The 18,455-nt window shown below is 41.3% G+C and overlaps 1 pseudogene across 1 annotated transcript in view; it reads left to right on the forward strand.

Moving 5' to 3' along the window:
* The first annotated feature begins 569 nt into the window (after positions 1 to 569).
* The window catches only part of LOC308045312 (olfactory receptor 14A16-like), a 28,458-nt pseudogene continuing 10,572 nt past the window's right edge, over positions 570 to 18,455 (forward strand). The window contains exon 1 of the transcript in view: positions 570 to 615. The product of the transcript in view is annotated as an olfactory receptor 14A16-like (transcript). The remainder of the gene's footprint in view (positions 616 to 18,455) is intronic.

Consider the following 18,455-nt stretch of genomic DNA (forward strand, 5'->3'; position numbering starts at 1 on the left):
CTGCTGCGGGGACCCAGCCGCCCCCCTTTTTCAGCGGAAAGCAGGGGAGCGCGGTTTATTGTTCCCTTTGCAACGCGGCTGCTGGCGCGGGAGGGCTGGGGGGCTGGAGGGACGGAGCGCTGGTTGGCTGCCTAGGCACGTCAGTCGCCACTCTGTTCGCCTCTCAGGTTGCCAGAGGGGCGGGCGTTGAGGTCTCCCTACTGCGCATGCCCCAATCGCGAGCACTGCTAGGTGGCAAGAGAGGTGATTGATGTGTCCTAGGCAGCCAACCGGGATGTGGCAAGGGGCGGGTGCTGCGGTCTCCCTACTGCGCATTCCCAAACCACGAGCACCTCGCAGGGTTCGGGGGGAGTGGGGGGGTAACCGGTAGCGAATGGGAACGGGGGTCGGGGCGGCTGCGGAGCGCTCGCTGCGGCCGGGCATCTGGAGGCAGGCGGCTCAGGGCCGCCCTTCGTGAGGTTCCCCGGAGGCGGCAGAAGGGCAGAGGGGAAGGAGGCGACAGCCGTGGGCCTCCCGCCGTGGGGGACTCCGGGGCGCGGTGGGTGTCGGTGCCCGCGGAGCCAGGCAGGATGGCGGGAGAGCGCAAGGGGAACGGAGCGGCGAAAGAGGCGGCAGGTGAGTGCGGCCGCGGCGAGGGTGACCGTGCGGGTGGAACGGGGGGGGCGGGATTTGGTGGCGCGGCGCGGAGGCGTTCGTTTCCGGTTCCCCCCCGCCGAGCTGGCGAAGCTGGTGGGAGGCGTGTGACCCTGTGGGCAGGTGCGCTGAAGGCTGGCGGTCTGGAGCCGTGTCTCCCTCCAACGCAGCGCCCGTGCCCGGTACGGAGGTCCCTCCGGGAGCGACACAGTCCTCGTTAGTCGGGGGGACGTTGAAAAGCAGAGCTGGTGGCGTGGCGAGTGGGGCGCCGCTTCGGCGGGAGCTCGGGGCGAGGCGCGGGGGTTCTGTGTCCTGTAGGCGCGGCTTTCGCGCCGCAGCTGTCTGTGTGCTAGACGCCCTAAGTCCTAAGAAGATGTATCTTTTAGGATTCATTCTACAAGTCAAAGAGAGGAGCCAAATATGTGCTGAATTTTATAGTTAGAACTGATATTCTGTGAAGAAGTGAAGTGGTCTGAAAAAAATGCACATTTCTTAAAAGCTAGTACAGAATTGTGTATCTTCACATTAATTGACTCAAACGTCCCCCCCCCCAAAATAAAACCCAACTCCCCCCAGAAACAACATAGAAGAAACAAGCTAGCAGAGCTCCTGTGACAAAAGGAGGTCAGTATTTTTCCCTAAGTTTTTTCCTTATCTGAAGAAATCAAAGAGAATTTTAGATCGTATTTTTTCCATCTAAATCCAGTGTTGGCGTAGACTTTTGTGTTCAGATAATCAACATTGTCTGTAAAGAATTGTTTAACAAAAACAAGCAGAAACCAAAACCAGGTTCAGACCTGTAAGAATCATAGAATAATTTCATTTGTAAGAGACCATCTAGGGGGGTCATCTTGTTGAATTGCCTTCACAATGAGATCAGGTCACTGAATTCCTTGTCTACTGAAATTCTGAATATCTCCAAGGTTGGGGATTCCATGGGCTCCCCGGGAAGCTGGTGCTTAACCATTTGTGTCACAAAACATGCTAAAAAAATACCTCACTAGTTAGCTTTGTTTTACCATGAGAAGCTTTTTTTCTCTTCATAGGTGTTGCAACCATCATCATTGTGGGTGATGAAGGAGCTTCTGGGGTGGTTGGGATAGCACATTCATCCCAGCATGTTCTGATTGGAGAACCTTCAGGAAATTATAATGGGACTGCTCTTATTAGGCGAGTACATCACTCATTTATCCAAAACAGCTCTGTTTCAAAAGCTATGAGGCTCCACATTTGGCAAGAATTAATTGAATGCTGCATTTCATTATCACTTCTAAAATCATAAGTATTTTTAAAATTAGATGCTTGTTTTTTAAGAAGGGCAGAACATACTACGTAGGTGTCTTTTCAGTATTGCTGAGGAGCTTTAAATATGTCTTCCAATTATTTACAACATTGATTCATTAAAGGAAAGAGGATTCTAATCAAAGGAATAGGGGAAGGCAGTCAATTTTATTTGAAGATGCTTTGTGCTTTTCAGGATTCAGTTCAGGATTGGTGCTTGAACTGAAATTCGGTACATTGTTATGATGATCAGCATAACCAAAGCAGGACTGAGTCTTAGTTGAAACAAGATGCAATTCTTTCACTGCATTCAGTCAGCTGAAAACAAGATGAAGAAATCACAATGTTACCATACCTTCTAACAGAATTGGAGAAAAAGTATTACAAGACTTTCCCTTAGTGAAACAGCAAATATAAGCAAGAAAACAGATTCTCATGCTGCCCTGAGAATCCCAACAGACAAAGGGATGCTTTGTGCAGCACCAGTTTAGAACATGTACTAGATCATGGTATAGACAATTTCTTGCCATGCTTCAGTTCACCGAGAATGTCATGAGTAGGATTAGCCTCTAGGTTTTTAGACAAGCAGCACACAGAACATTTCTCAAGTGATCTCATAGTACTATTCTCGTATCTTTCTGCCTTCAAAACCAAATTACCTCTGGGTGCTACCCGTAAGTCCCATTTCCCTTCTGTTTTGCATGTCTATTTCCTGAAAAGCAGAAAGACAGCTCAGTTTTCAGCTGCCAACTTTGGGCTGTATGCACAAAGAAACTGTAAAGTGCTCTGGGTAAAAATACAGCTCAAGATGCCTCCCAACACGGGGAAGTAAATCAGAACTGCAGACACGTTATTGCTCTGAAGAGGTTATGGTAAAGATCTTAATAGTGACTTAATAGATTAAAATTCAAGTTTCACAGTGCAGGTAACATTTCTTCCATGCACAACAATATCTATGCTTTATATCTCTGGATTTGGTATCAAATATTAAAGGTAGAAGATTAAATCTGTGTTTGCATTCTGCAGCCTGACACGTGGCCCAGGGATTTTTGGTGAAATCATAATATATTGGAATATAACACCTCCTCATCACACAGAATTTATTGAGACGTCAGGGACCTTGACAATGCGAGACAGGCAGTGTGCAGCAGTGGTTCTAATACAGGTACAAGAGATTTTACACCAGTAGCTATTTCAGGTTCTTCCTTTTATCTAGCCAGCATCTTGATTAGAAATTAGTTATACCTATCTACCTGGAAATGGCTAATTGGTTCTTCTCCCTAGGCTGTCGATGATAACCGTCCTGAGGAGAAGCATTGCTACACATTTGAATTAACTGGAATCAGTGATGGGGGACTCATAAATGAATCTAGCAGCACAGCAAATATTACCATGGCCGACAGTGAATTTCCCTATGGAGAGTTTACATTTTCACGAGAAATATTGCTGACAACAGAAGAAGAAAAATGGGTATATGGTTAAAATTACTTCTTACGTAAAATATCAATAGATATCAATATTGTCAGTAGATTTATACTTAACTTTAGGGAAAAAAAAAAAGGCAGAGATTTATTCTGCATTTATCATAGCACAGTCCATCTGAGGCTTTTGGTGTTTTTAATACTCTGAGAAAGATGCCTGTCTGTTAAATTATGTGTATTCTGCACTTACTAGAGCAAATTGTTACCTGACAGAACCGTTGAGAAGGTGCCTATAGAACAGTCTCAGAATGGTGACAGAAAAGCAAAGCCATTTTTTAAAGCAAATGTCCTCTCTCCCTCAGGTTAACATCACTGTTTTGCGTTCAAGGGGATCCTATGGCAAAGTGCGTCTTTGCTTCCAGAGAATAAATGGGACTGCAGAGGAGGGAGTTGATTTCACCCCCACAGTAAGGGAACTGTTATTTGAACCACATGAGGAGAGGAGAATGATTTCAGTTGAAATTCATGATGACGACTTTCCTGAAGGTCCTGAAGACTTTTCAGTGATGATTACCAAAGTGGAACTCCAAGGAAGGTAAAGATAAAATTAATTATAAGATAAAATTAATTAAAAGCAGGAGATCAAACTGTATTTGGAATCTGATCTACCTGCATAAACGCACCGCTGGATTTCAGGTGTTTTACTGTAAAATTTCATATGGCAGCTATAATAGTAATAATAATACAAATTGGATGTATGGCAATCCAAATTCTTTCAACATTAATTTTAAGATTTTGCTGATTAAGATTTATTAAAGCTGAAAGTCCATACATGCCATAGAAGTTGTCAAATCACATGAAACTCAAATAAGAAGATAAAATGTGAAAGAAAAAGCGAAAGATCCACATTTCTGTGAAAAAACTACCAGTTTTGCATATATAGTTTGAAAAAGTGTGACCAAAAATCTTCAGTGGGTAACTGTTGGAAAATAAAAGTATTTGTGGTAATTGAAAATTGTCATACTTGCACTACAATACTTTTGCAAGATTTTTTTTTAATGCAATATTCCTTTTTATGTTCTTGCAAGTGGATTTGATTTCACCATAAAGGAAAATGATCTACAGATAGATCAACCCCCAGTAATAGGAAATATCTCCACAGTACGAGTCACTATAGCAAAAAGTGATAATGCAGAAGGCATCATAGAATTTGATCCACAGTATATCCTTCTACAGGGTAAGTTTACCAGAGGTTTTCACTATGGTTTAGAGGATAAGCCTGTGGCTCTCTCACAAATTTTGAAATAAAATAACTTTTTTTCCCAATTTTTCCTGAAGTGCAAGAGGATGCTGGATTAATCATGATTCCTGTTGTGAGAAAGCGTGGAACGTATGGCGATGTAACAGCCGATTTCCTTTCTCAAAGTATTTCTGCACTTCCGAACGTTGACTACATCATCCATAATGATTCTGTCATTTTTTATCATGGCCAGAACCAGACTTTTATCTATATCTCTATCATAGATGATGAAGAAAGGTAATTATTTTTTTCAGATATTTATTCACTAATCTACTTCTGAGAAACCGTTTTTTAGCACGTGCAGTATGCCTATCAGCAGCGTTTGAATTGAAAAGCAAATTTCTGCAGCCCTGAAATATTTAAAGGGAGGGAAAAGAAGCTATGATTGGAGTTTCATAGTGGCTGTTAAATTTTATGCAGACAACTACATTCTTTTTACCTAGATTATCAGAAAGTTTGGGTGTTAATAGTACTGCTGTGAATAATAAAATATTTTGCTGATTTTTTTTTTTTTTTTAATTTAGCACATGTGGAAAATAAAACAATATTCTTATTTCAGATATCACCATTCTCTGCAAATGGGGGGAATCTTCTGCTGTATGCTTACAGAGATGACTTCTGTATATCTTTAAACAGATCCAGCTGGACCCATGGTTGAATGACAAATCATAATTTTAATTTTTTGTTCTTGTGTGTCTCAGAACGTCTTCTTTTCTGTTTTTGTTTTTGTTTTTTTTTTTCCATGCAGCGAATTTGCAGAGCAATTTGAAATCCAGCTGACGGGAGCCGCTGGTGGAGCAGCCCTTGGGCTCCATCTACTGAGCCAGGTCACCATTGCCAAAAGCGACTCCCCCCAGGGCATCATCTGATTTCTCAGCCAAAGTCGAATTACTCTTCCCAACCCCCATACACCCACAAGGTGCTGGAAAGGACAGGAAAATTGTTTGGGGAGACACAGGTGGGCCCTGGTTCTCAAAAACTGAATGTTTTCCAGTGACAAGGCCAAAAATCTTCTTTTTTTGCCGTCAGGGGCTTCCTTGTGACTGATTTCTAATGGGATAGTTGCAGCTTTTCATTAAGCGTGAATTCTCTATAGTTGCAGAAGAACAGAAAATATTGTTACTTTTTTGATCTTCTCTTTGTCCTCCTGCTTTTCTCCTTTTATTATGGTCTGGTGTACTTTATTTTGAATTATCTCCCAAGCCCATTGAAAATATAGTTAATTTCATGCACCACCGCTAATTTAATTGAACTCAGTTGAATTACTTCCTGAAGCTGGTCAATTTATTTTTATTTTCAGTAAATTGTTTACTATGAGGCCTCTAGACTTTTTTTTAGTCTGTACGTATCACTGCCAAAGTGAAAGTATAAATATGAACCAAGATAAGGCTTCCACAGTCTGGGCAAATGATTGGAAAATTGGCATTAAAGGCCATGAGCTACTGCTCTCCTCATGTGAAAATTGCCGTGGTCTTCTTTGACTTTTCCTAGAAGTCATTGAAGAAAACTGAAAAACAACTAAGTGTCAAAATAATAATTTTAAGATGCTGAATAGAACCCCTTCAAAAACAATCTAATTTGTGGGAAATTTTGAAAATATTCTAGCTTTTAATCAGCCTGAGGAAGTGTGAATCGTGATTTGAGGCATTAAAAACTTCGATTGCAGAAAATATTTGTCGTTTTCAGTCTTGATATCACACTTGCCAGGGAATGTTTCTGGTCAGGATACTTATTTGGTGAGCTTTTCAAAACAAATTGTGAAAGGAAGAGAAAAGTAAACTGGCCTGTGCATTTCCTGTTACGTGCTACAGAAATCTCAGTTGATTTTCTTTTCTGTAACTAATATCTAGAATTTAATAAAATGGCATTGTGGCTAACTAGCACTTCAGAATTTCTATTTTTAATGTTTATTTTTCTCCAAAGGATTATATATTTTCCCACATGTAATCAATTATTAATATGTTGTGTTCTGTAAAAAGAGCACATATTTAAATGTAGCTTGTTAGCAGATGCAAGAATTTTTATGTCGCTTGTGTTACTCTGTCACTTCCCCCGACCCGGGAGGCAGTTATAATATGTCACTACTGTAAATCTGAAACTGGTATCTTCCACAGATTAATTGGGACATCTTGGGACCCAATTCAGAAGAGCTTTTATCTCCCCTGAATAGTGACATGGGTGACCCTGTGAACGGATCATTCTATTTTGGAGAAGGGGAAGGAGGGCTGAGAACTATTAATCTACAAATCCATCCTCGTGAAGAAGTTGAAGTTCAGGAGATCTTCATTATTAGGCTGAGCCTTATGAAAGGTGAAGCAGAACTAGATCCTAAGGCAAACAGCATTACACTAATAGTAAGTCACTATTGCTTTTCTTTCTCTTGAGATCTCTGTTATTGGTATTTATCCTGCAAAGCTTTGAAGGGTAATCATAATGACTGAATAGCTTGTCATTTGCCTCTTTTTTTTTTGCCTCCCCTACTACATGGGTTTGATGGTCGTGGTCAATGGGTCAGAGTCCAGTTGAGGCCTGTATCTAGTGCAGTCCCTCAAGGGTCAGTACTGGGGCCTGTATTATTCAATATATTCATCAATGACTTGGATGAGGGAACAGAGTGACTGTCAGCAAGTTTGCTGATGACACCAAGCTGAGAGGAGTGGCTGACACCGGAAGCTGTGCTGCCATTGGGAGACCTGGACAGGCTGGAGAGTTGGGCAGGGAGAAATTTAATGAACTAGAACAAGGGCAAGTGTAGAGTCTTGTGTCTGGGCAGGAACAACCCCAGGTTCCAGTATAAGTTGGGAAATGACCTATTAGAGAGCAGACTCTCTCAGACTCTCTTCTAAATACTGATATACTCTTGAGTCTTCTTAAGAGGAGAAAACTCAATAGGAAGAACTAATTGATACATTCCCTATAGCATCTAGCAATGAAAATCTCAATGTTTCAAACAAGAATACTATTCACTTTACATTTCTGATTGTTTAATTTTTTTTTATTCAATTACTTCCTTAAAGATACAGAAGTTTGGTGATCCCAACGGAATGGTACAGTTTGCTCCTGAATCGTTAACTGAGAAAAACTTCACAGAACCCTCTGCAGTGGAAGGGCCATAAAATATTACACTGTTTGTCAGACGAATCCAGGGCACCATGGGAAACATAACGGTATTCTCACTCTCTTCCTAATCAACATTATAATCTGAAATAATCCTCTGTATCAATGCATGGAGGGAGATCTTATTCTGTGCCTTTCAATTGCATATTTCTCAAATTTTGAAATGTCGCCTTTTAGACTGAGTTTAGCAAGGGCTCAGCTCTAGTAGTTGTGGTTTGTAGAGTCAGATTCAGTCTCCCCTGGTCAGTGAAAACAACAGAAAACCAGCACTGGAGTGCTTGTCTTGCTTTCTCTCTCCCTCTGCTCCTGTGTTTTTGATGGGAGAACAGGAGAGACCAAACTTTCATAGTGAGCTTTCTTTGAGATCCTCACAATTTACTCTTTTTCAGCCATATGTAAAGGTAAGAATCAGACATTTTAGAATCATCACTTACATTGTCTTTACCTAAAGTTGTTTACAAGTCAGCATTTTCACAAGTACTCATTTATTAAAAAAAAAAAAAAATAATAAAAGCATCTAATGTGTTTAATGAGAACTCTTCACACCTTTCTGTTGTGAGGAATTCTGGAAACTGGAAAAACAGCAAGGATATCTTGGTGTAAAAATAGAAATAATGTCAAGCAATTGTTCAGAGATTCCATATAGTTTTACGTAGGTGTCCAGAAGATATACAAAGGTAATCTTTGCATTCACAGTACTGCTGGAAGAACAACACACCACTTTGTAAGATAGTCTATGTGCTTCTTTCTATGCATACTTAAACAAATTTTTATTTTACCCATTTAAACCCAACCTATTCCGTATGCAATCTATACTGAACCATGAATGTGAAACTTTCCGACTCTGTGGGTGATATTGCCTTCATTTTGTGCATTTTCTAAATAAATTTCAGGTTTACTGGGAAATACGTAGTGAATCTGACATGACAGGTGACTTTCTTAGGACAGAGGGATCTGTTGTCATTGCTGACCAGGAGAGCACAGCTGAGATAATCATCTACCTGTTACCTGACGGTGTTCCAGGACTGGATGAGAACTATGTGGTGCAGCTGATTTCAGTAGAAGGTGGAGCAGATTTAGACCAAGAGAAAAGAATTTTGGAAATCAATGTGTTTGCAAATGATGACCCCTATGGAGTGTTCGCCCTGTACTCTGACCAGCAGTCAGTACTCGTAGAGAGGAACCTGGATCGTCGGTATGTTCAGATCAATGTAACTCGGCATGCTGGGGCATTTGGAGAAGTAATTGTTGAGTACCATATCACATCTCATTGTGAAGAAGCACTAATTGAGCCTGAGAATGAGGTGGGATACCTCACAATAAGAGATGGTGCCAGCTTTGGAGTGCAAAGAGTGCCAATAAGCAACCAGGTCTGTATTATCCTTTTAAGTCATGTGGTATCTATTGTTTCCATTTGTGTTCATCACAATACAAATGTGCTGGAATAAGATACTAAACTCTCAATCCTGTCCACTGTCAAGAAGCAGAAAAGAGAGTTTTGGTATAATGAATTTCCTATTTATGGACTAGAAGTGGGTTCAAATATCACATTTTCAGGTAATAACTGCAAAATCACTCTATGCATGTGTTCAAATATCCAGTGTTTCCTTCCATCATTGCTTTGTGTTACTATCAGTTCAATATTTTGTTATTTTATGTGTTCAAATATTCTTTCAATTTCTCTTTTGCATTGTAAATAGTGATGTGTCAGTGCTGACTCACGAAGCAGCAGATAAATTTACCTGCATTTCCCAGTGTTCCCTGGTTGTTTACTATTATTATTATTACAGTCTTCCATCCACGCTTACATCCTTTTACATTTGTCTTGCATCTTATTAACCCTAAGAGTTAAAATCAAGCTGAGATCCACTATGTTAGATACAATTCATTAAAATGGCAATACTTGTTCTATAAACTCATCTTTCAATTAACTGCTGGTAAATTACAATCACAATATTGCTGTTTTAACTGTGTTTCTTTATAGAAAGGTAATCAACAAAACGCTTGACTTGAAAGCACTGCTTTTTCATGCAAACAACAAAATCTGCTGATTTTTCTGTCACTTAACTCTTTGAACTGGTGGTTATCGTGTTTTCTGTGGAATTACATTTCCACCATTTTAATTGCATTCTTCCTCTCAAAGGCGTTTATTGTACTGGGCTTGAATTTTACCCTGGAACTGACTAACGTAAGCCTGGTTGGGACAAGTGCCAGGGATGTGCCTAAAATATTAGGAAAAGCGAAGTCAGCCATTCTGCTTGTTCCTGAGGAAGCTGCCAATTCACAGGTCAGTAGACTGACTGCAGTGTAATTTTCTACCGCAGAAGGAAGGTACGCTTCATTACAAAAGGCAGCCGCTATAAGAATTCAGTTTGCTCCTTAAAGTTTTCATCATTGCAACCAATTTAATGACCGACAAGACTGTTCCAGTTATTGCTTGTACTGTATATTGTCTTTTCTCTGATACAAATTCATATAGAGATGTGTAAATGCAGTTTGAAAAGGTCTGTTCATCTATAAAATGTAAATAGCATAAATATGATGATTTACTTATACTTTTGTTTACATGAAGTGGAAGTTCTGAGACTTAGAGGAAAATAGCTAGTTCTGGACGATGTTATTCCTTTAAGTACAGCAGCCCCAAAGCAGATAAGAGCATGCATGCAGTATCATGTGCAAAAAGAAGTGGAGGTCATGCTGGGTTTTAATGCAGTTGACAGTACCTTTAACTAATCACTGAGTGGGGAATTTTCCATTTGTCTGCTTTGTATGAGACAGAAAATATATAATATACCTGTTCCAATATGGTATATGTGCTACAGTTCCCTTTTTATGTGGCAAGCAAAGACAACAGCATGCTGAGTTTTTATCTCTTAATTTTTTTTGAAGTTTTTATGTAACGATTTTAATTCTCTTGACACACTGTTTTGTCTTTCAAATTGTAATTGAACTTAATTCAAATGGTCTTTCTGTAAACATTGTTTACTACCATACATCCACTTATAATTTTAGAATGTGTGAATTATCTTTTCATTAAGAAAGGAAAGTACATCATACTATCAAGAATGTTTTTGTGAACAATGTAATATGACAACAACTTACTTTCACTGGATAGACAAATAATACTTTATTTTAGACCTGTGTGTATCTGTATGGTACCACAGCCATTGCATGTGAGCTTTAAGGGCAGGTTGGTTTGTTTTCCTTTTGAATGACAGACACAAGATGCTATATTCAGTGTTTTCAGTACCAAAATGTCATTCATACTGGTTCCTTTTTTTCCCTGATATCTAATTCTCAGAAGTCTAAGATTTAGAAAAGTTGAAGAGTTGTGAAGAAAGCATTTTTATATATATATATATATATATACAGAAACATATATAGACATGTACATACATATAATTCTATGCATGTGTAACTACCGTTAAGATGCCTACCTTACAAAATATAGTACTCTTTCATATATGTTATTGTCCACTTTTATTCCATTTTCTATAACAAAAGCCACTGTGTTTCCACAGGTTGGCTTTGAATCTGTGATTTTACGACTTACAGACATTATAGCAGGGACAGGCCAGGCTGTCATCACCAGAAAAGGAGCTTATGGCTCTGTCATCGTGAGCTGGATCTCAGGATACCCACCAGACCTGATCACTGACTTTGCTCAGTCAGGCAATATTACTCCTCTGTTTGGTGAGTAACAGTCTGAGGAAACAGCTATGGAAGCTGCATAAGTGATGATACCACCTTTTAGTTATATATACCTCTGTATGCTTTCTCTATTAATAAGGAGTCATTAGATTGAAATGGTATGGTCTAATTTTTAGCTATAAGGGATGTGTTCATTTTATAAGCAAAAAAACCCTTCAACTTCATAGATACATGTCTGGGAGGCAGGCACGATGCTGTGGCCATGAAGGACAGCTTCATATAGGAAAGACCCTTATCCAGTTTTCTTCTTCCTAAATGGAGTGGAATTGTGATTAAAGTCTGTACTTTAGCACATTCCCAGATAAAAAGAGGATTCCTACTGGATTATTTTGACTTTTGCTCTCTCTCACTCTCTCTTTCCTTCAGGTACTGTTGCATTTTCCTCTGGTGAGCAAAGTAAAGTGATTTCATTTCAAGCCACTCCAAGCCTAAATAAATGTGAGTCATTTGCCATCACTTTAACAGCAGCGCACAGCAATGTGTCTGGTGGGGCTCGCCTCAGGTAAGGATGCTACTTGTATTTTTGAGTCACACCAATGCCATAAGAATTATGACCTGTGTACAGATACAAAACTTATACAAATCCCTGTTGTTATTATAGGCAGCTAGTAACTTGTAGTCCATTCTTTCATAAATTTGTATAGCTTGTCTCAGGTGAGAACAAAGTGATCTAGATCTGACCTGTTCAGAACTGAGGCTTTTATCCAACTCCAGTCTATTTCATAGGTGCCTAGAATAACGGAGACAGTCAAGAAAATGAAGATCAACAGTTTTAGCCGGGAAGCTGAAGACTGAAAGCAACTCTTAACAGTTTTCACTCGTGTCCCTAAAAATCCATATTTAGAAGGTCTTACATAACAAATTATTTATACTAAGAAAAATAAAACAAGAAATGTTCTGAAAATACCTAATTTATATAAAACCTCCTTTTTATTTTTTAAAAAAACAAAACCATTACGTTTAATGTAGTTTTCCATCTCAGATAAGTTATCTATTCTTCAAGCTATTTTATTTTCATTCATCCTTAGCCATTGATAGCCAGAAGTGGTATAAAAAGAATGGACATGGAGTAACACCACGTATGGAGAAAGGTTTTGGCTTCGCCATGTTACAATTACAGTGGCAAATCTGAAGGAAGTCAGGAGTGAAATGGATGGATAAATCCTGAGATTGAGCCCTTCTCCTGGGCTTGTCTGTCCTGTGGACTGGTGTCCTCAGAGCCCCTATTTACCCTGTGAATCAAATACATTAAGTATGTGAGAATGACCTTTCCTAGAAAACTTAAGATGACATCCCATGGAGGGTAAAGGTGACTTTGAGGAGCTTTTGGCTCCCTTAGTGGTGGAAATGGTCTAGTTTTTTGACCAAAATCACTGTAATTTTAGTGCCATTTGATAGCCTCTAGCACTGAATAATAGGTCAGTTCTGCAGACAGGTATAAGACACAAGATTTAACGAAGAGTTTTGCCTCTATGCTTATTTTCTAATAAGAAAGGGATATATTTAATATGAATGAAGTAGAGCTTAAGTTTATATTGATCATAGGGCTCAGATCTGGAAAAAAAATTCCTGTGAGGGGGCAGTTAGTATTTCAAAGCCCCACTGTAAGTTTTAAAATAACTTCCTCTCATTCTCTAGCTTCCTGGCTCTAACTGTAGATCTGTTCGGATCTGTCTATCCCTCAGTTTTCCTTTGAAATGGGAAGTTTGTTCTATAGATACAACTGGTATTACTCGGGGTGGCTGTATTGTAATATATCTTCTTTCATTGTGTCCACAACAGGAAAACATCATACTTTCCTTTGCTTCTCCATTTTCTCAGGAAGACTTTATTTTATTTAAACTTTACTCTGTATCCTGTGCTGATTTGGGTGCATTGCATCAGAGGAGGGCTGTTCGATCCTATTATTACAAAATCATTTTTCAGGCAATCATGTTACATCTTGCTTTGGTATGGTTGCTATTTCTTCCCTCTGCTATTAGACATTTGTTTAATCCGCTTTCTTACAGCCATCATTGATTGTTCACTGGAAATTATTCTGCTTTAATGCTTTACTTTTCTTCATGCTTCGTATTTCCTCTGTCAACTTTGGTGTCTTTTCTGTTTCAGATCGGGTTTTACAACAGCTGAAATTGAGCCAATGGGGATCTTCCAGTTTGCTCTTAACTCAAGGTCTGTTTCGGTTGAAGAAGGTGTTCGGGCAGTCACACTACATGTCCAAAGATTGTTTGGTTTTCAAAGTAATCTCACCAAATTGACATATCAGACCATTCCAGGAAGTGCCAAACCACTAGAGGACTTTGTATCCATCTACAATGGAGAGCTTATGTTTTTACATTTTCAGACAAATGCTGTGATAGAAATATCAATAATTGATGACTCTGTCTCTGAAATTGAGGAATTTTTTTTTGTAAATTTGACTTCTGTGGAAATTTTGGATGTTCAACCTGTGAATCTTGCCTGGAGTCCACGTCTGAATCCAGCTTTCAGTGTTGCAACAGTTAATATCCTCACTAATGATATTCTTCATGGAATACTAAGTTTGGGGCCAGAGTTTATTTATGTTGAAGAAGATGTGAACAACAATACGCCCAACACAGCGATACTTCGTATCAGAAGGACCAAGGGTTTTACTGGTGATGTTGAAGTAACCATTAAAACCTTTGGGGGAGTGAGTGCACAAAGTGGAGCAGATTCATATCCTTTTGGAAGCGTTTATGGAAGATCCAACTTCACTTGGGCAATGGAAGGGGAAGATTTTGAGGAACAGTCAGTCTCTTTGACTTTGCTGGATGGACAAAGAGAAAGCAGGGTGTCCATAAAGATTTTTGACGATGATGAGCCTGAAGGACAGGAATTGTTTTATGTTTTCCTCTCAAATCCTGAATATGGAGCTCAGATTGTAGAAGGAAAGGATGAATATGGATTTGCTGCTTTTGCAACAGTAATTATTGCAGGTAATATTATTTCCCCGGGAAAATTAATAACAGTAAATGACTATGTCTTCATAGCAATTTTCATGTAAAGATTGGCAATCTATTTGACGATAAGCAGGGTATTCTATTGTGAAATCTTGAGTTTTCCAGAGCAGAGGAAGCATCGAATGTACAAAGCTACTACGCGTCCCTTAGCAACATAGCTCAAAATACATTTAGAGATTATGCTTATCTCTGTTCTTGTCCTGTTTTACTCGTTAAGGGAAAAGACTAATCTTGAGTAGTTTTTATGTAGATCCAGTAGCATTGCAGGCATTTTAGATTTTTACTTTTGCCATTTTGTCACTTTTACATACAATGGGGTTTGTGCAAAGTATCAGTCTCTATATTGACATTCAGCATGCACTGGTAAGTAAAGCCATTGCTACCTGTAAAGGAGAAATCCTTTAGTAACAAGATTTAATGCGACACTGTGAAGACATTAGCTTCCCCTCATTAAACCTGGATTTTTTTTCCATACACTGCTGTTCTGCCAAACATGTTTACATTCCCATGAGAACAGTGAAGTATTGTGCAGCTCCATACTTCAACACACTGAATTAAAGATGCAGAAGAAAAGCCGATGTGACAATTTGGAAAAATTAATGGATTCAACAAGAGTATGAGTGGGACGAATAAGAAAGTTGTCCTTGGAAGGCCATCTTCATCCCGTACCCTACTATATGTGCTTTCAAAAATACTTATTCTACTGGTTAAAATAAAATTTAGAAATGCCAACATTTAAAGTTCTGGATAACTATGTAGTGTAAATTAAAACCAGAAATATTATAATAAATTTTCTCAAGGTGTCCCCAGATGATACTTTGTAGCATTGTTTTGATACCTATTTTAAATTTTTTTTAGTGATTATTCACATGAAGGTTATAATTTAGTCTCAGGATGGGGAACTGCTGGAGGAGGTCCAGCATAGGGCAACAAAGATGATTAAGGGAGTGGAGCAGCTCCCTTATGAAGAATGGCTGAGGGAGCTGGGGCTCTTTAGTTTGGAGGAGACTGAGGGGTGACCTTATTAATGCTTACAAATGCATAAAGGGAGAGTGCCACGAGGATGGAGCCAGGCTCTTCTCGGTGGCAAACAATGATAGGACAAGGGGTAATGGGATCAAGCTGGAACACAAGAGGTTCCACTTAAATTTGAGAAAAAAACTTCTTCTCAGTGAGGGTGACAGAGCACTGGAACAGGCTGCCCAGGGCGGTTGTGGAGTCTCCTTCTCTGGAGACATTCCAACCCGCCTGGACGTGTTCCTGTGCGACCTCACCTGGGCGTTCCTGCTCCAGCAGGGGGATTGGACTAGATGATCTTTTGAGGTCCCTTCCAATCCCAAACATACTGTGATACTGTGAAGCCGCTCTGACCTGCACCGCTAACAACTAAAGCACAACCAACCTACAAGTTTCTTGCAAGTATCGTACCAACACACACAGAGCATCTCCATTTCTTTTTCATCATTTTAAATGGGCAGATGGATTTTTCCACAAGAAAATCCCCAATCTAAGCAAGACTGACTGTTCAGCACACCAGTCCTGCGCTGACTTGCCGGCAATAGGCATCCTGTAGAATATGTTCCATACTACGATTCCTGCCACAATTTTATCCCTGAGGTAGAAAATGGCACCATTGCCATGCCCTTCTCTTTGCTTTTGAACTCGAGGCACAGGGGGAAGACTTGGAGGAATGACAATTTCTGAAGCTTCTGCTTCAGCCTCTTGATCGAAGGGACTTTGTCCCTCTAGCAAAGAGATGTCCAAACATCCAGTGCAGAAGAGAAGCAGCAGCTCTTTGCCGGTGATGTTGAGAGCGGACTAAAGAGCAGGGCCCTGGAAGAGGCTGAGGTGTTTTCTTGGAGTTGCATCTGGCAAAAGTTAAGTTTCAATAAAACGAGAATGAAACCCTCCTGACATGAAGCACAGCGCTGGACATTCCCGACTTCCATCATCAAAAGCAAAAGGCAGAACAGCTGCTTCTTTAAGGCAGCATAGACAAAATAAAGACGCTTAGAACCACAGCAGCTCTTCTGTGCAAAATCTGATCATTTGATTGCTATGGAGGAAATTCAGCCTCCCTGGGAAAAGAAGTCTGAATTTTGGGAAATGAGTTACCCAAGGCCTTCTTGGAGGAACGTTACGTTTGAATCCCATTTGACTATCAAAACCAGCCTCTAAAGCTTGGTGTAGGAAAGAAGCAAACAGACTGATGTCTCCTGGAGCTCTGCAGTGTGATCAGACCAACTCTCTGGGCACTACCCAGCGAGACACATAAACCTTCACGTACGGACACAGCTCCCGAGCACGACTCCAGCCCTCCCTGATTGCTCTCTTGCATTTTTCAGCATGGCTTTTGCTGTTAATTTAGCAAGAACTCCTCCTGTTGGCAAATTACTGTTGGTCATCTACTGTCAACAAGTCCAATGGCTTTGTAGCCTACACTGGGACCCAGATTGCTCCTAGGAAGGACGTGTTGACTTCAGAGAGAACATATAATACAGATTAAAGAGAAGTACACATTGCTGTGTCAACACCTTGAACTGGGCACCTGCTGAATTGGAACTGGGAGGCTTAAAGGAGTCAACGCTGCTGTGATTTAGGGCCCAGCAAGTCCCGTGTGTCAAAAGTGTTTCAAATCGTGCCGAGGAAACAGATGCTTCCCACAAGACGATGTGCGTATATCTAGATGTACATCACTACCTTTCTGGCCACGGCCCCAACTGACTTGTTGCGGCACAGCCCTGCAGCACCAGAACGTGCCGCCGGTCGCGTCCTGCCTGAGGAGCGCAGGTTGGACAGCTGTGGCAAGTTACTTGCTTTGTTCCATGTCAGTTTTACTCCTTTGGCTTTTCATGAAGTGACGCAGTTTCACGTCCACTCCATCATGAAGTTCCAATTTCCCTGAAAGTGCTGGCGTCACCTTATCCCAGAGAAGGACCGCGCTGTGAGCAGGAGGAATACACCGGTCCAAGCCAGGAAAAGAAGGGCTCTGCTCCGGGGACGTGGCGGTGCTGTGCTTTGTCCTGAGCCTCCGGCCGATCGCAATACAACTCTGCCCTTCCCAGGCAGAAATTCCTCGCAGGGCAACTGGGCAGCTGGAGGCTGGGGAGAGAGATGCTGCTGCTGCCCGGTGCTGCCCCAGTCATTGCAATCAGCTCTGGTTCTGTGCAGTGCACGGGGGTGCTGGGGAAGAGGAGGATGCTGCGAAGGCTGCAGCCTGGGGCATGCAGCAGCCATGGCTGGTTTGCAATGCGCCACGCAGGGATCAGCAGCTGCTGCGGCTCTTGGCTGACGGGGTTTATACCTGAGCCTCCCTCCATTTTGGGGCCCCAGAAACCCAGTGCAGAATAACTCGCATCTGAGACGAAGCTCTGAGCGGGTGGATTTCTTCTCAAGACCTGCACTGCTTGCAGCGCTTCTCCCCGGTGTCTCAGGCCTGAACGTGCTTTCGTGATGCTGGAAGCCTTGTTCAGAGATGGATCATGGCTCAGATTTCCAGCAAGGGAGCGAGCAGCCGGCTCTTCCTGACTTGGAAGACCCTCGGTGGAGGTGAGGGACCACATGTGGGCTTGGACGGTCTCGTCTGTATCAGCTCATGTAGGTGCTCCAAAAGACCCCTGCAATGGGGAGGTTCCTTATGAGATGAAAGGGATGCCGTACGGTGCAGGTCAACCAGGCCAAGTCAGCAACAGATCTCAAATGTTCCAAGTCCTGGACTGGAATTGGAGACAGGCGGGTGGGAAGGGAGCCTGAGGGGGATCCAGCCGAACTGCCGGCTTGCGGCAGCACCAGCCCAGGGCTTCCCGCAACCAATGCCGGGACACCCCGAGGACAGAGATTTCCTGCAGCCTTCTTTGTCCCGAGGTGGAGCAGAAACAGATGAGCACAGGGGGAAAACTGTCATTTTTTTTTTAATTGGCTTTATTGATTTCTGAAAACAATCCAAGGACGAGCAGAGGCTGGCAGCACCACGTCCTCAGGGCAGGTGAACGCCGCTGTCACCGTGCATGC

The sequence above is a fragment of the Nesoenas mayeri genome (assembly GCF_963082525.1).
Source record: "Nesoenas mayeri genome assembly, chromosome: 13".
Classification (NCBI taxonomy): Eukaryota; Metazoa; Chordata; class Aves; order Columbiformes; family Columbidae; genus Nesoenas; species Nesoenas mayeri.